Source organism: Colius striatus, chromosome 10 (genome assembly GCF_028858725.1).
Source record: "Colius striatus isolate bColStr4 chromosome 10, bColStr4.1.hap1, whole genome shotgun sequence".
Lineage (NCBI taxonomy): Eukaryota > Metazoa > Chordata > Aves > Coliiformes > Coliidae > Colius > Colius striatus.
Window position 1 is genome coordinate 9,166,648 of NC_084768.1, and position 14,281 is coordinate 9,180,928.

Sequence of the window (14,281 nt, forward strand, 5' to 3'; positions counted from 1 at the left end):
CTGGTCATGATAATGTACATCTGATGGTGCCCTGGGAGTGCAGATGAAGCCATGCAGCTCTGTCCCTGATGAGCTGTCCCTTGAAGCAGAACTGGATAAGCCCTGGATATCAGTGCTTATCCAGGCCTAGGTTAAGGACCACCTGGTCCTTACAGGCCAGCAGGTAAAGAAGGTGGCAGGGAGCTGGCAAGCACCCTTGAGAAGGTGTGTGCCAGGAGGGCACTTACTTCACTTGTGCTTCCGAGACTCTCTTCTTGCAGGGAGCAGGCAGGGAGGGAAAAGGAGGCACAGGAGCCTTATGTGGCCTTTGGGACTGGCAGCCTGAGGTGTACTAAGCTGAGAATAGGTGAACCCATATGGAAAAAGCCCTCACAGGAATTTAAGACATCACTTGTGCACAACTTGTGCTACATAGCCCTTTATTTTGAAGAGAAAGTACTAAACCTCAAGGGAAGGGAAAAAGCCAACCTTTTGGCTTAGCAGGTGTTTGCAATACAGACTGATTTAAAATAACCCCCCATTTTTTTGGCTTTGTATAAGGATAGTGTTTTTGTCTGTTCACTGCCAAACACAGGATAAGGATGTCAAAGAAGGACATAGTGGGTGGATATAATAAGCTGGTGGCAAGGATGGATGGGAGAATAAAGGGAGGAGGGTAAAACCTAAAGGGTTATTTCTCCTGCTGGAGTTAGTAGTTACAACTCACACACAAAGGCAAGGAAATGCTCCTTCTATGACTAGCAGTTCTTCATGGTGTAGTAACATCCAGTGTGGAAGCATACAGAAACCTGTTAAGAAGTGTAGCATCAATTCTGAATTCAGATAGGTTTAAAAAGCAAATTAGAACTTGCTTGTTCCTGTCGATTTCTCTGTGTGTTTTTGTCGTCTGATACAAATATAGGAAAATGAGCAAGCATGGGAGGGAAATAAATAATTAAAAGGACAATGCTTTGTTCTGTGTACAGCAAGAGACTGAATAAAAGCAGAAGAATAGTCCTTTATTTTGACATCAGCTGTATGGGCGCTCAGGTTGGCAGTACAACATGAGCAGCTGTCACGCAGTACCGTGATACAATTTGGTGCTTTCCTTTGAAATCCTCTGGCTGAGATTTCTCTAAAGCAAATTGTGGGATTTGGTATCTACTGGATGTGCTTTAACTGAGCATATATTCAGCTAAAGATACTTAATGCTCCCTGAAAATTTGGCTCTTGAGGTATGCCAAGTTAGGGACCCAAACTCAGCAGTACCTTTGGAGAAGAAAATGTGTACCTTTCCCATCTCATACATCTTGATCTTTTCTGTTAAAGTACAAAACTCACACTGCAGTCCTCTTTTTCCTGATCTTTTTTTCCCTGTTTTAAATATGTACCATTTCCACAGGAAAAAATGCAAAGTGGTCCATTCATTGACCTCTTCCTCTGCAAATGAGTGTCCTTGTTAGTACATTCCAGTTCATTGCCTATCAATGTGAAAGCTGGAGCACAATTTATGTGCCAAATGCCTCATTTTGTTTGCTTTAAATTCCATTTCCTTTCAGTTTCATTTTAAACAGCTGTTTTCTAAATCCCTCCACAAATAGCAATTATGTTTTATAATGATGATCTTTGTCACTTAAGTTTTTAAGTAGTGGTTTGATTCCCTCCTCTCAGCAATGTAGTACTGAGATCTCAATTGAAGTTCGAGCTGCAGTGGTATAGAACTGGTGTTGGAGAGTGGAAAAGTCAGATATTTTGGTTTAGATGTTAGAGAATTTGCACATAGCTAAGCATCTGGAATCATACTCCTCCACCCAAAGCTGCTGCGTTGTGTATTTTATGTATTTTATCTTCTGCAAAAATCCAAGTCCTGTTTTCCCTTACACTATCTACATCACCAAAAAAAACCCCTATTACAGTTCCAAAAGAGATGATGGTCAGCAGACACAAAAATACTTGCTGGAGCCACAGAGGATCTTTCTCCAACCTGGTTGGTATTTCAGTCAAAGTCCCCATAGAGTCCACAGCTGTTGGTGGGAGAAGTTCTCAGCTGCTTTTTGCATCCAGGAGCTTTTCTGATCCATTCACCCTGTGATGGTTGGGCTGCAGTGTTTCTCCTGCTTCGTTTCAGCCTTCAGGAATACTTCACAGGCAGAGAAATTACTTAAGTAGATCATTGCCTTGTGACTGGAGGCTGCTTATTGGCCTGTTGGTTTTTGCTCTTCAGCTGCTTGTACTTCACACAACTCCAGTGTGACTTTCTAGTTTTCAGGCCTATTTATTTTTGTTTCAGCCTTCAAGAGATATAAGGGAATGTCTTAAACCAGCTTTGCTTCTGGAGAAATCACAATGTGGAGCTAAATCTTGGAGCACTGAGTCTGTCCGCCTACAGTGTTGGATTTTTTCTTGTCCCAAATCTTTATGATATCAAGATATTTTGGTGAAGGTAACTCAAAACTTAGCCCCACTAAAGTGCCATTTGGGTGGTATGTGCCATTTTAAACCAAATGAAACCATTTCTCTACAAGTCAAGACTGTTTTGGTTGTGACAGTAATTGCTGAGTGATCTCCCTGTCCTTATCTCCACTCATGAGCCCTTTGTTCCATTCCTCTCTCTTCTTTCCAGTTTAGGAGGGGGAATGACAGAATGACTTGACGGCCACCTGACACCTAGCCAGGGTTAAACCACCACAGCCATTTACTATTGAACAAGACATAGTATGAAATAGTCTCCTGACAGTTCTCTCATGTAAACTTTCATACTAAGCCAACCTTGTCCAGCCCTGTCTTGAGCCCTGAGCCATACTTAGAGACGTTGGTGTTTGGAGGGAGGTTTGCGGTGGTCTGGAGTCCAGCACAAATTTTCTGTCTACACTCATGTGAATAGGTGATGAATCAGTAGTATCCGAGCCAAGAAACATAAGAAAGACCATTTTGTGTCTGCTTAACAATGGACTGAAATTATGGGCAGAGTAATTTTTGATTAAAAATACTTTTTCCAGTGATGTGGTTGTTGAATTACGAACTGTAGGCATCAGAGATTACGTACTTGTTGCGGAGAGCTCTCTGGAACTGAGCCTATGACAAGGATGCATTATGCTGCAAATTATTACATATTGATTTCTGCAAGTCTACAGGCATCAATGAATTTAGCAATGTGCTGGTAAATAATATGAAAAAGATGAATATCTCAACAGAAAAAGTAATTACAAATACGTTGAATGATTTTGGCATGAGTTAGATCTGGGGGTACCAAAGAGAACTCAACTTTGTTGAGCATCCAAAACCACAGGTGATGTCACCTAGGACTTTTGCAACTGAAGTTCCCAGAGTTTCCTGAGGTCCATGAGCTGCGTTGGATGCTGGATGTTTGTTGTTCCCAGCCACGTGTCAGAGGAAGTGAGGCATGTTCTTGACAGAGTTTGCATTCTTCTTCATCACTCTTGAGGTTTCCTGGCAGCCTGCTCTGAGACGGCTCAGTTAAGCACTGTTTAGCCTCTATAGCAAAGCAGTTGCTTGGAAGTTGTTTGCATCAGTGATGGTTTCTTTATAATGGTTTAGAGAAGTTGTTACTGCAAAGTGTTTGCTCTTAGCATTCATTATGGAATTACTTCTCCACAGAGATTAGCAATTTGAATTTGTCATTACTTTTTCTCACAGTATAAGTATTTTAGAGCAATAACTTCCTCCAGAAGATTGAAGGAAATAGACTTCATTGTCTTAATTTTGTGGAGAGAAAGGCAATTTTCATGCGTTATCCCTAAGCATCCACTTAGATTCCCACGTGAGGCACATTTTTTTACTTGCTGCTTCACTTCGTTCATGAGACAGAATTAATGGTCTTCTGCAGATGTTAGTCTTTTATTAAGGTACATGACAACATCTGGGTCCTTAGATCACTGAAAATGAGCAGGCAGCTTGAGTTGCAGCTTGCAAATTTGTCTTACGTTTTGGGAGGTTTATGTAGCAGCAGTAGAGGAACTGCTCATCACATATATAAAGGCATCTCTCAGTGTACTGTTGTTGGTACTAAATGAACAAGAAAAACATGTTCCGTATTTGGGAAAAAATGCAGAGGTGCAATTTGGACTTTGGTTTCCACAACTGCAAATACAACTGAAACACCAGCTGTGGTATAACTGGGATGAGTGACCTAAGAAAATGTATGGCATTGACCTCAAAGGCAAAAAATGCATAGTTTAGTTAAAAACAATACATGCTCATGAGAAGCCTGAGGAAAGGATGAAGTTGGGGAAAAGAAGCTGGCTGATATAAATAGCTGTTCATTTGCTAAGTGCAGGTGCGTCTGAGTGAAAACCCATCACCCCTGGGTCATATGGAGACTGTCCTTGTGACCAAATTCATGGCATGAAGATATACAACCTGTTACTCCATCTCCACCTTGAATGTTTATTTTTTATGGCTTTTGCTAATGTATCTCAAGGATATTTGTACTACATCAGCTTTTATTGTGTTCTGCTTTATTCTCTTTCTGCAATAACATCAGAGTCTTGCAAGGCCCATATAAAGGATGGCAGAGGATACTGGCATCCGGGAGCAGAGTGTTCAGTCCCTTGGGGCAGAAACAAACTTTTGTAGGCTGCCACAGCACATTCCAGCTGGGTTGAAAACTGTCCTCCTAGAAAGTGCAGTGTAGCCATCCCATTACTGATTTATGGTTGAAACAATTGAGCATATAGTTGTGACCTAATATTTCTGAGGATGCCGTAAGTAGGTGAGTCAGAAGAATGCTTTTAAGTGAGCCGTTCATGTTTTGTATAACTAATGGAGTGGTTAAAAAAAAACCCCAACCCATAAAAAAGGGCAACAAAAAGACCTCCAAAATGCAAAAGATCTTGAAAAGCCTCAGATGAGGAGACTTCTCAGAAAGCTTTGATCAGTTAATTCCAACCGATCATTTATAAGTTTGGTGAGGTTTCAGAACCATGTCCTTTCAGTTGTGGTGTGAAAGCAAGTGGCCTCTAGTGAGACTAAAACTAAAGACTATGACTACATTTTTACTAAGATTTTTTTTTTTTAAGACTTAAAATGAGAAGTTGCCAATTCAAACCTTCATCTCTTTTTAGCTGTCAGAAGACATGTTCATACTGCAGTCACATGCAGTCACATGGCTGTGTTAAAACTCTACTTTAAAATCAAGTAACTTAGCTGTTGCCTGAATATTTAATCAACTTTTTGGATGGGTTTTATTGCCAGCATCAGATCCCGTAATATAAGCTGTTTGGACTGTAAATATACCTATGAAAAAAAGGAGGAAAGAAAGAGAGATACATTCTTCCACCTTTCATGTACCAGCTGAGCCTGAAATGAGCAGAGTTATTAAGCATAATGCCAAGTGTCGGTTGTGCAAACAAATGTGGAATAATTGTATTTTGCATCCAGCAGTGTGTTAGAGCAAACTGCTCATAATTGCCAGCAGTTACTCTTGCAAATCGTGTTCCTTTCTTTGATTTCTTTATCTTCCAGTTTTATCTTCAGAATAAAATTGCAAAGTCAACTCATGCTTTACAGTTACTAGAATTATATGTTCTGTAGTAAGTAACCAAACCAAACAAAGCTAGCAGGAGGATGGGTTTATGTTATGTAGTAGCTAAACCTGACCAAGCTAGCAGGAAGATAGGTTTCACTGGTACTGATCTGATCCTCATTCTCTTCAAGACCATATACTGGTTGTATGTCATTTTGAAAAACTGCCTTTGTTGTCAGACTGGCGTTAAAATTGTTCATTTCAAATGTATGGCCAGCATGAAATTGTTAAACTGAGAAGCTCTGATTTATACTTAATTTTTTCATCTAACATTATTTCCAAGAACTTTTCTTCTACTGATATATATAAAAATACTTAACCGTGGAACTTTCTCCATATATGTGTGTGATTCTACACATGCTATATATACTATAGCTAGAACATAACTCCCCTTCAGGTCCTCTCAGTTGAGAGGTATTTCTCCTACAGCAGATCAGACAATTTATAAAATACATAACATTTCAGGGAGAGTTCTTCCATGCTATTTCAGAGCATCAGAGATTATCTCAGTTTGACTGACCTGAGTAAGGGATGAAAGGTTCTGGGGAAGGAGGCAGTGGGCACTGAAAACACTGGAGTTCTGAGTTTTCAACAGGCGTGGAGCAGCACGGGAAGGAGATAGTTGGTGTAAATAGTAGGTACCTGTATATTGCAGCTGGGCTCATTACTACTGAATATGAGGATGCCCAGTCAATGATCAAATGTGTAAGTTTTAGCTGAGAGAAGGCTGTATGTGTCTTGGGAAAAGAAGACGTTTAGACCGTACAGCTTTGATAGATGTAAGTGAATGGATAGAGAAACAGCTTATTTTGGTACTGTACAAGTGTATAAGATTTGAAAATGGTCATGCATCTAGGCCTTAATATATCAGAATTATGTCTCTTTGATCTCACAAAACACTATGGAAACTCACATTTATATACGAAAAGCTGAGAGTGTTTGTACATTTGAGGTGAGGGGAAAAAAAATCAGTGATGCTGGGAGAAGTATTTCACATCACATCTCAGCAACTGGTTTTACAACGTTCTTCTAAAGTAACCCTGTGTTTTCCCATGTACCACTGATACTCTATCAGTACTTCAGATCAAGCACACATTCTGTTTAGTTCACAACTGACTGACATTACCTGACTTTCTTTCCTTTATCTCGTTTCCTCTAGCTATTACAGCTTCTGGAGTCTGAAACCATGCAACTAGAAGCCTTTCTGGAGTGGAAGCAACTGGAATCAGTTTATTGGCAGTGGATGGTAATGAATCAAACTGATTTAAGTTTCCTTGACTCTAACATAGCTGTCCATTTTCAGCGGCCTCTTTCCATAAAAGTAAATGCTGCAAACCAACTGTTTAACAGCTCTTAAGAAAAAGGAAAAATGCCTTTGGTAAAGTAAGCAGTGTTTTCTTAGATCTTCATCCCTGTGTTTTATTCATCAAAACTCACTCAACTAAGCCGAGGAATCGCAGAGCAGAGAGCAGAATTTCATATAGTTAACACAAATGGAAATGTCTGATCTTCATCTCTTTTAATGTTTTTTAAACACAACAATCATACATTTTCTTGAAATTAAGTGGCTTTTCAGAAGAGGGCCTCTAAGCTTTATTGCAGACTTGAGAACAACTAAATTTGCAAGCAGCTGACACTGAAAACAACTTTCTTTTTCCCAGCCAAATAGTGCATTGAATTTGCCAGTTTCCCCTTGAACTGTGTTGAGTGATCATAAGGAAAATCAATAAGCCTTTCTCTGTGCATCTTATGATATCTCAAGTGTATATAAACGGTACCATCCATCTCACTTCTCTCTACAACTTTTGCCCATTCACAGTTGCTGAAAATAATTCTTTGGAGCACCACATTAGCCATATGAGTTTACAAAATCTTAAGAATCAGTGAGCTGACTGTTAATGGCCCATATGCCCTGTTCTACACTAAAAGCCAGACAAAGGAGTGTAGAACTCTCTCCCCTGTCTTGAGTACTTCCAATGCAAAGCTATTCAAATTGCTGTTCTGTAATGTGTTTTCCTTTACTTGTCAACCATCTTACGGTTATTTGGAAAGCACCAACACCAGCATAAGCCTGGCTTCAAATGGGCAAAATATAACTGCAAGTGTTCTGGCATTTCAGTGTACCCACCAAAATGTTTGTACAGTGTGGGGAAGCATTGTGAGTATCGATATCCTTCCTGGAGTTACATCCTAAATAAATACTTGCAAAAAGCCTGACCAGCACATCTGTTTCAATTGTTTAATAGGCTGGATGGTGAATTTGACTTTTTCTCTCCTTGCTGCTGCTGGTGGTTGTTGGCAGCTGCTGTAGGATGTGTAGGAATTAGATGTGCTTTGAGGATACACTAGTTTTCTTTTTGCACTTAACCCATATTTTGCATTGCTGATCTGATGGATGGGATGATTCTTGCATAGCTACTGCCAGGTCTTCTCAGTGGTTGTGGGTGGGAGCATGACATAACTACAGCAACTGAAGTGGTTGCAGTTATGTTACTTTAAAATTCCATCATTTCATGGATTTTAAATTAAAGGAAAACAACAACAAAACAAAACCAAAAAACCCCACAAACTGTCCATAGAAAACCAAAATAGCTTTACTTTACTTCCACACAGTTTGTTAGCTTGTTGGTGCCCAGAAAGTGTCTGTGTTGTCGTGAGCTGCTGGGCCTCTGGTCAGCATGAGCTGCTTTGTGCCAATTTGCAATGCTGGTGCTTGCTGAGGACAGTGGTTTTGTAGGTGTCTTTTACCATTCTCAGAAAAGTTACAAAGGTTTTTTTCTTGTGTGATCCTAAAAAAATCTCTTGCTGTGAATGAAGTCAGAGTTTATAACCTACCTGCAGAGACTGAATATTCCTATCCTCTGTATAACAATCTTCTATATAAATGAAGGCTGCCTTTCCAGTCTCTGTTTGTAGACTAAACAAAATCGGTTCTCTCAGTGTCCTTGTAGGCCATTCATTCAAATTTCTGATGGTGGTTGCTGCTCTCATAGGAGACTTCTTGTCCCATTCGTCTGTGTTTAACTTCAGGTATCTCACCTGTATATCAGTGTTATAGTCAGCGCTCTTCTGTCACAGAGCCTTGTGTTTATATGTTCTAAAATGGTACTTGACTTTAACAGTACGACACTGGTGGCTTCTGGCTTTGTGACATCTCTCCCAGCAGTATTGCTGCTGAGCCAGTAATTACCCATTTGGTTTTTCCTTGCCTGCATGCAGATCATGCTGCTCAGCTGCTGAATTTCCTCTCACTGTTTTCAAATTACTTCTCCAATTTCTAAAGATAATTTTGAATGCAAATTATGTCCTTAACAGAGATGATGACCTCTCTTATTTGATTTCTTCTTAACAACAATATGGAAATAAATATGTAATACTCTGAGTGAGGAGGTTTGACTCCTTTAGTTATGTTATACTACCCTGTTATGCCTGAAAACTGTGTTTCAACAGAGTCTGTGCCCCATGGTGTATAGGTACAATCACTTCAAGGATTCTGAAGTTATTTGGTACTTTTTTGAGTGTTTCAAATAATGGTTGCTGTTGCTGAAGGCAGATGCAGAATTAGTTGTAGAGTTAGCTAGGTGGTCACAGAGCAGAGCTAACGGAACTCCTGATCATCCTAGACTAGGGATCTCTTGGAGTTCTTGTAGAGTTTTATACAGGCACAAGTGATGCTGTGGGTTAGTGTACTGTGCCATGTGGCAGATGAAGCTTTCCTGAATGGTGTAAGCACCTATCTGCTTCCTGGTCATCACCTGGGTACAAAATGCCATAGAAGTTCATCCAACCTCAGAGTCTGAGGGGAAGGGGCATATCTAGAGCTTCTGCAGTACTGATTTTCTCTGTCGTGTGAATATTACTTTATGCTTTAGTGAAGTAGCTCACAATATGCAGGGTTTCTAAAATAAGCTAGGTTAGCAACATAAGTTTTCTGTTAACTTAGAAATATGTTCTAGTGAACTGAGGAGGTTATCTCTTAAAATAACTGTAAAATTGTGGAGCAACTGCATACTGAGATGGCAGCAGGGAATTCTTAGTTACGAATTACCAGGAAGATGAGGAGGGACACACCATTTTAGCTCTACTGAAAACTAACTTTTATTGTGTCTTTCTGTAGGAAACTGTGTTAGATAATATGGCTGAAGAGGGAAACACATGTGATACCCAGGATACTCATGCAGAGAAAAGCAGGCTGCCAAAGGCACCCTCGTGCTGCTCCTGGGCTGCCAGTGTGACTGGGCAAATTGACAGGTTATCCAGAGATCTGACAACTCTCCGTGACCAGCTGCACAAGCTTGTAACTCACCGAAGGGCTGCATGGCGTGAGCAGGTAAGGCTTTAGGGGGTTGTTATTGTTCTTTAGTGATGTTTAAGATCCTGTCTTTTTCAGCTATCTCACTACAGCCCATCCTAGGGCAGGCTTCCTATTGCTGCTCTGTGTCAACCTTGCTGCAATCTCCGTGTCAGATCTACACTTACTTCTCTCTTTATGCCCACAGCATGCCAGGTGCTCTTTCAAACACAAAGTAGGCTTGTGTCCCAGAGAAGGCTGAAACAAAATAAGTGTTCTTTTGGAAAAGAGTCAAAGGATAGGGGATGCAGAGGAGGGAAGAGAAGAAAAGAGGATGAAATCATGGCAGCTCCTGGAGGGAATAGAGGCAGCAGGTTGAAAGCATTAGTAATGGTTATAGTGAGAAAAATAAAGATGAGTATTTGCAGGGGAAGGACGGTGGGAAAGGCCAGAGTTTGTCATCTTTCATTGAGTTAGCAGTCTTTGAAATGTCTGTTGGGGGAAGGAATAAGAAAGATTCAAAACCTGTGAAGTGAGAGAAGGGGAAGAACAGACTGGCAGTGGGAGGCTGGCTGCGGAGGAAAGCAGGTGATATGAGGGAAGTGTACATGGTATTCGCTGACATGGGGATGGGGAGACACTGGGAAGCACCCAGAGGGGGTGGTGGGGCATAAATAGAGGAGCTGTTAATGTAGATGTAGAAGGTGAATCTGAATGTTAACATACTGGCACAAGGAGAAGATTGAATGAAGATGCAGGCATAAAAACTTGATTTTTTTCCCAGGCATCAAGAGGAAAGAAGGGTACCAGAGAATCTGTTAAACCTGGGGATGGAGAAAAAGTAGATGCCTATATTTGCCTTTGTCTTATAGTCTTCACTAGGTATTTGCTGTCAGTCACTGTCAGTAATGGGGTACTAGACTAGACAGGTCTCTAACATCATCAGATTTGGTTGCTTTTATGGCAAAACCAACGTGACTGTTGCAGGACAGCTCAGACCTTGAATTCTAACAAGAAAATTTCCAAAGTAAGGTATTCTCTGACTCCTGTTACATAGAACAATATGTCTACAGTTAAATATTGAATAATAATCACACTGAAATATGTTTATGTTTAAATTTGGAAATGAAGTCCAAAAAGATTAACTGATGAATTCTTCATTGTACTTCAAAATAAACGTACCGATTGGATTTGGAGGATGGTCAAGTTAAGTTCCAGCGTTTCTGAGATTCAGGGAGTGTTTTTGATTGTAGGTAACAAATGGAGTACATTTTAATGTGTTGTTAAAAGGATGGTTTACACAAGTGCCTCCTCTTCCGAATACCCTGTTTTGTAACCCTATAGAAGAGCATTTTTTGGAATGCTAGGGGTCAGATGATTCTCCATCATCCTCTTTATATCCACACTTCCTTTGAGTAGTGCTGCTTCATGATGTGATGCTTTCTGCCTGTAGTCTTCTGTTTTTTCCCCACAGTCAGGATGCTTGCTGAATGCAGGCTCTTCTATCAGTTGTATGTTTCTGCCCCCTTCAGTCCTTTCCCTGGAGAAATAAGCTGATCAGATCTTTCCTTCTATATTTATTGATTTTTAAACAAAGAGAAGATACAGCAGTAGCTCAAGTGGTCATTATCTCTAACTTTGTATCTTGCAATACTGAGACATTTGGAAATGTTCTTGGCTCTCACAAGCATGGCCAACTGGGGGACAATACAGATTATTATAACTCTTTCATACGAGGAAAGGCTGCGGGAACTGGGGCTGTTTAGTCTGGAGAAGAGGAGACTGAGGGGAGATCTTATTAACATTTATAAATATCTAAAGGGTGGGTGTCAGGAGGTTGGGACATCCCTTTTTTCTATAGTAGCTAGCAACAGGACAAGGGATGATGGGATGAAGCTGGAACACAAAAAGTTCCACTTAAATATAAGAAAAAACTCTTTCAGTGTGAGGTGATGGAGCCCTGGCACAGGCTGCCCAGAGGGGTTGTGGAGTCTCCTTCCTTGGAGGCCTTCAAGACCCGCCTGGACGTGTTCCTATGGAACCTGATCTAGGTGAACCTGCTTCTGCAGGGGGGTTGGACTAGATGATCTCTAAAGGTCCCTTCCAACCCCTACCATTCTATGATTGTGCTCACTACCTCGTACTTCACAAAACCCATGATAATCCACAGAGTAATTATGTTTGTTGTTACCAGTAGGCCTGGTGTCTGTTCCAGGCAACTGAGCAGAAACAATTTGAAGAACAGAATTGATGGCACACGACTAAATGTGATATACCGGGGAAGAGGCAGCACGGTTTTTGCAGAGAGGAATCATGTATCTCCAGTCTGTGGGAGCTCTTTGAAGGGAGCAGTCAGCATGTGGGCAAGGGAGGCTGGATTGAAGTTGTTTAATTGCATTTGATTGTTTAATAGCCTTTGATAAAGTCCCTGAAAAGTTTCTCAGCTTTTCAGTGGTTTGAGGAGACAGCCACTTGTGGGATTGGTTGTGGGAGCAGCCACCAGTGCGGCCACACATGCTCATGCTGCTCTGGGAAAGGAGGTACACAGCCTGGTGCCCAAGTTGAGAGAGGAGATAAAATCCCTGAGAACACTTGAAGGACAGCAGCAAAGCGTTGCTGAGGGTCCTTGCACTGAGTAGTGAAGTAGTAGCATGTCAGATAAAATTGCATGGAGGTAAATGTAACAAAATGGATCTGAAGAGAGAATCAATTTTATATGTGTTTTCTCTGATCTGACTGTCACAGCATGTGAATGAGCGCTTGGGGCTGTAATGGTGGTCCTGTGGAAATGTCAGTGGTCAGAAATACTGAACTGAATTGTATTGTCAGGAAAGCAGAGGAAAAGCAAAACTTAAAATATTCCTATCCATTCCTGGAATGGTGTGTGCAGTTCTGGTCTGTCATAATTCAAACAAAGTGGCTGAGCTGGAAAGGCACATGGAGAGGGGAAGTGACCATTACCCAACTTGTGAAAGGGTTTCTCTGTGAGGAAGTTTACCTAAGCTAGGCAGACTGTGCTAAAAGAGGAGGTATTGCACTGGAGCAAGAGGAAACACTTTTTTTAGTGTTATTCTTGTGCTCCTTGGTTTTCATGATGGGTGAACCTGGAGGGAATTACTGAGCAAATTAAAATGTTGTTAAGCAAGAAATATGGAAAATAGTCTCTGTTTGAGAAAGTCCTTCAGCCACATATTACTGGACTTTTAAGAAGTTGTATCTTCCAATGAGGCATTGTTATGTATTTGCCTAGTCCTGAACATATAGCCTAGCTATTTGCTATTGAAAACTACTGGAGATAGAGCTGGGTTAGCTGGAGCTTTGCTATAACAAAGTACAGTTAATTCTTTACATCCAGCTTTAAGCATCATAATTCAGGAGAGAAACTGGAGAGAGTCCAGAAGAGAAAAAAATGAAGTAGTTGTAAGTCTGGAATGTAAGGTCTATGAAGGTCTTTATGTTAAAAATGGGAAGACTAAGGTGAGGTGTGTGATTCTTTGAACATCTCATGTCCTCAGCAAATGGGACAAGAATGTGTGTTAATGACAACACAGAGGCTCTAATTAGACACTAAGGGAAAAAAAATCCTTATTCCCAGGACAGAGAGGAGTAGGTTGTGTGGTGAGATGTGAAGTTTCCCATCTTTGGACCCTTCACAAAGCAGGTTATGCAAATAACTGTTAGGGATGGCTGAAGAGGAAGTGGACCTGCTCTAAGACTGTAGATAGGGCTTGAAAACCTGTTAAAGTGTCTTTCACTTATGCAAGCCTCTGATTGATTGATTGATTTTGAACTATGTAAAGGTATTTCAGCTATGTTAAATCATTGCTATGCCACAGTGTCTTGCACAACTAAGCACACCTGCTTGTCATTCAAGATGTGGTTTCAGGGGCAATGTGTCTATTTGTTGCAGGCTTGATCATTTGCACAATGTCTATTCTGGTAGACAAAACTATTCATCTTAATTAAATATTCTAAAATTAAGGAACTGATTTTCCTTGTTTTCTTTTGCTTCCTTCTTTGTTTCCTTTTTGTTTGTTTCTGCCTGCACCCCAGCTCGCTCTTTGGTTATGTGCTTGGAATGACCCTGAAATCATTTTCCCTATGAGGGACATTTACTAGAAGACATCTGCATGTTGCCATGGGATTCAGGTGATTTGTGAAAGCCTGCTCAATATGACATTTTAACTGATAGCCAAAAGGCACATGACAGAGGTGTGATCGGAATAAGGGGCTTTCTTATTGTTAGCTTTGCTCTTATCAATGCAGGACTGGGCAAATAATGACACCTTAGGGATTTTAAATGATCAAAAACTTGAGTGAAATAGTTAAGCTTTACAAATGTTTCTCTTATTGGAACCAAAATTAAATGTAAAAGATTAAATTTCCTCATTCCAGAAGAGAACTATTTGTTTGCTTTTTCCTTTCTGAATATTTCATATTATTTGATTTGATTTCAGTTTGCCTTA

The 14,281-nt window shown here is 40.5% G+C and overlaps 1 protein-coding gene across 1 annotated transcript in view; it reads left to right on the top strand.

Annotated features, from left to right (window-relative positions):
- The first annotated feature begins 9,791 nt into the window (after nucleotides 1–9,791).
- The window catches only part of LOC104553787 (transmembrane protein 121), a 113,131-nt gene continuing 108,641 nt past the window's right edge, over nucleotides 9,792–14,281 (top strand). The window contains exon 1 of the mRNA XM_062003714.1: nucleotides 9,792–9,854. The gene's annotated coding sequence lies outside the window, so the exon portion shown is untranslated. The remainder of the gene's footprint in view (nucleotides 9,855–14,281) is intronic.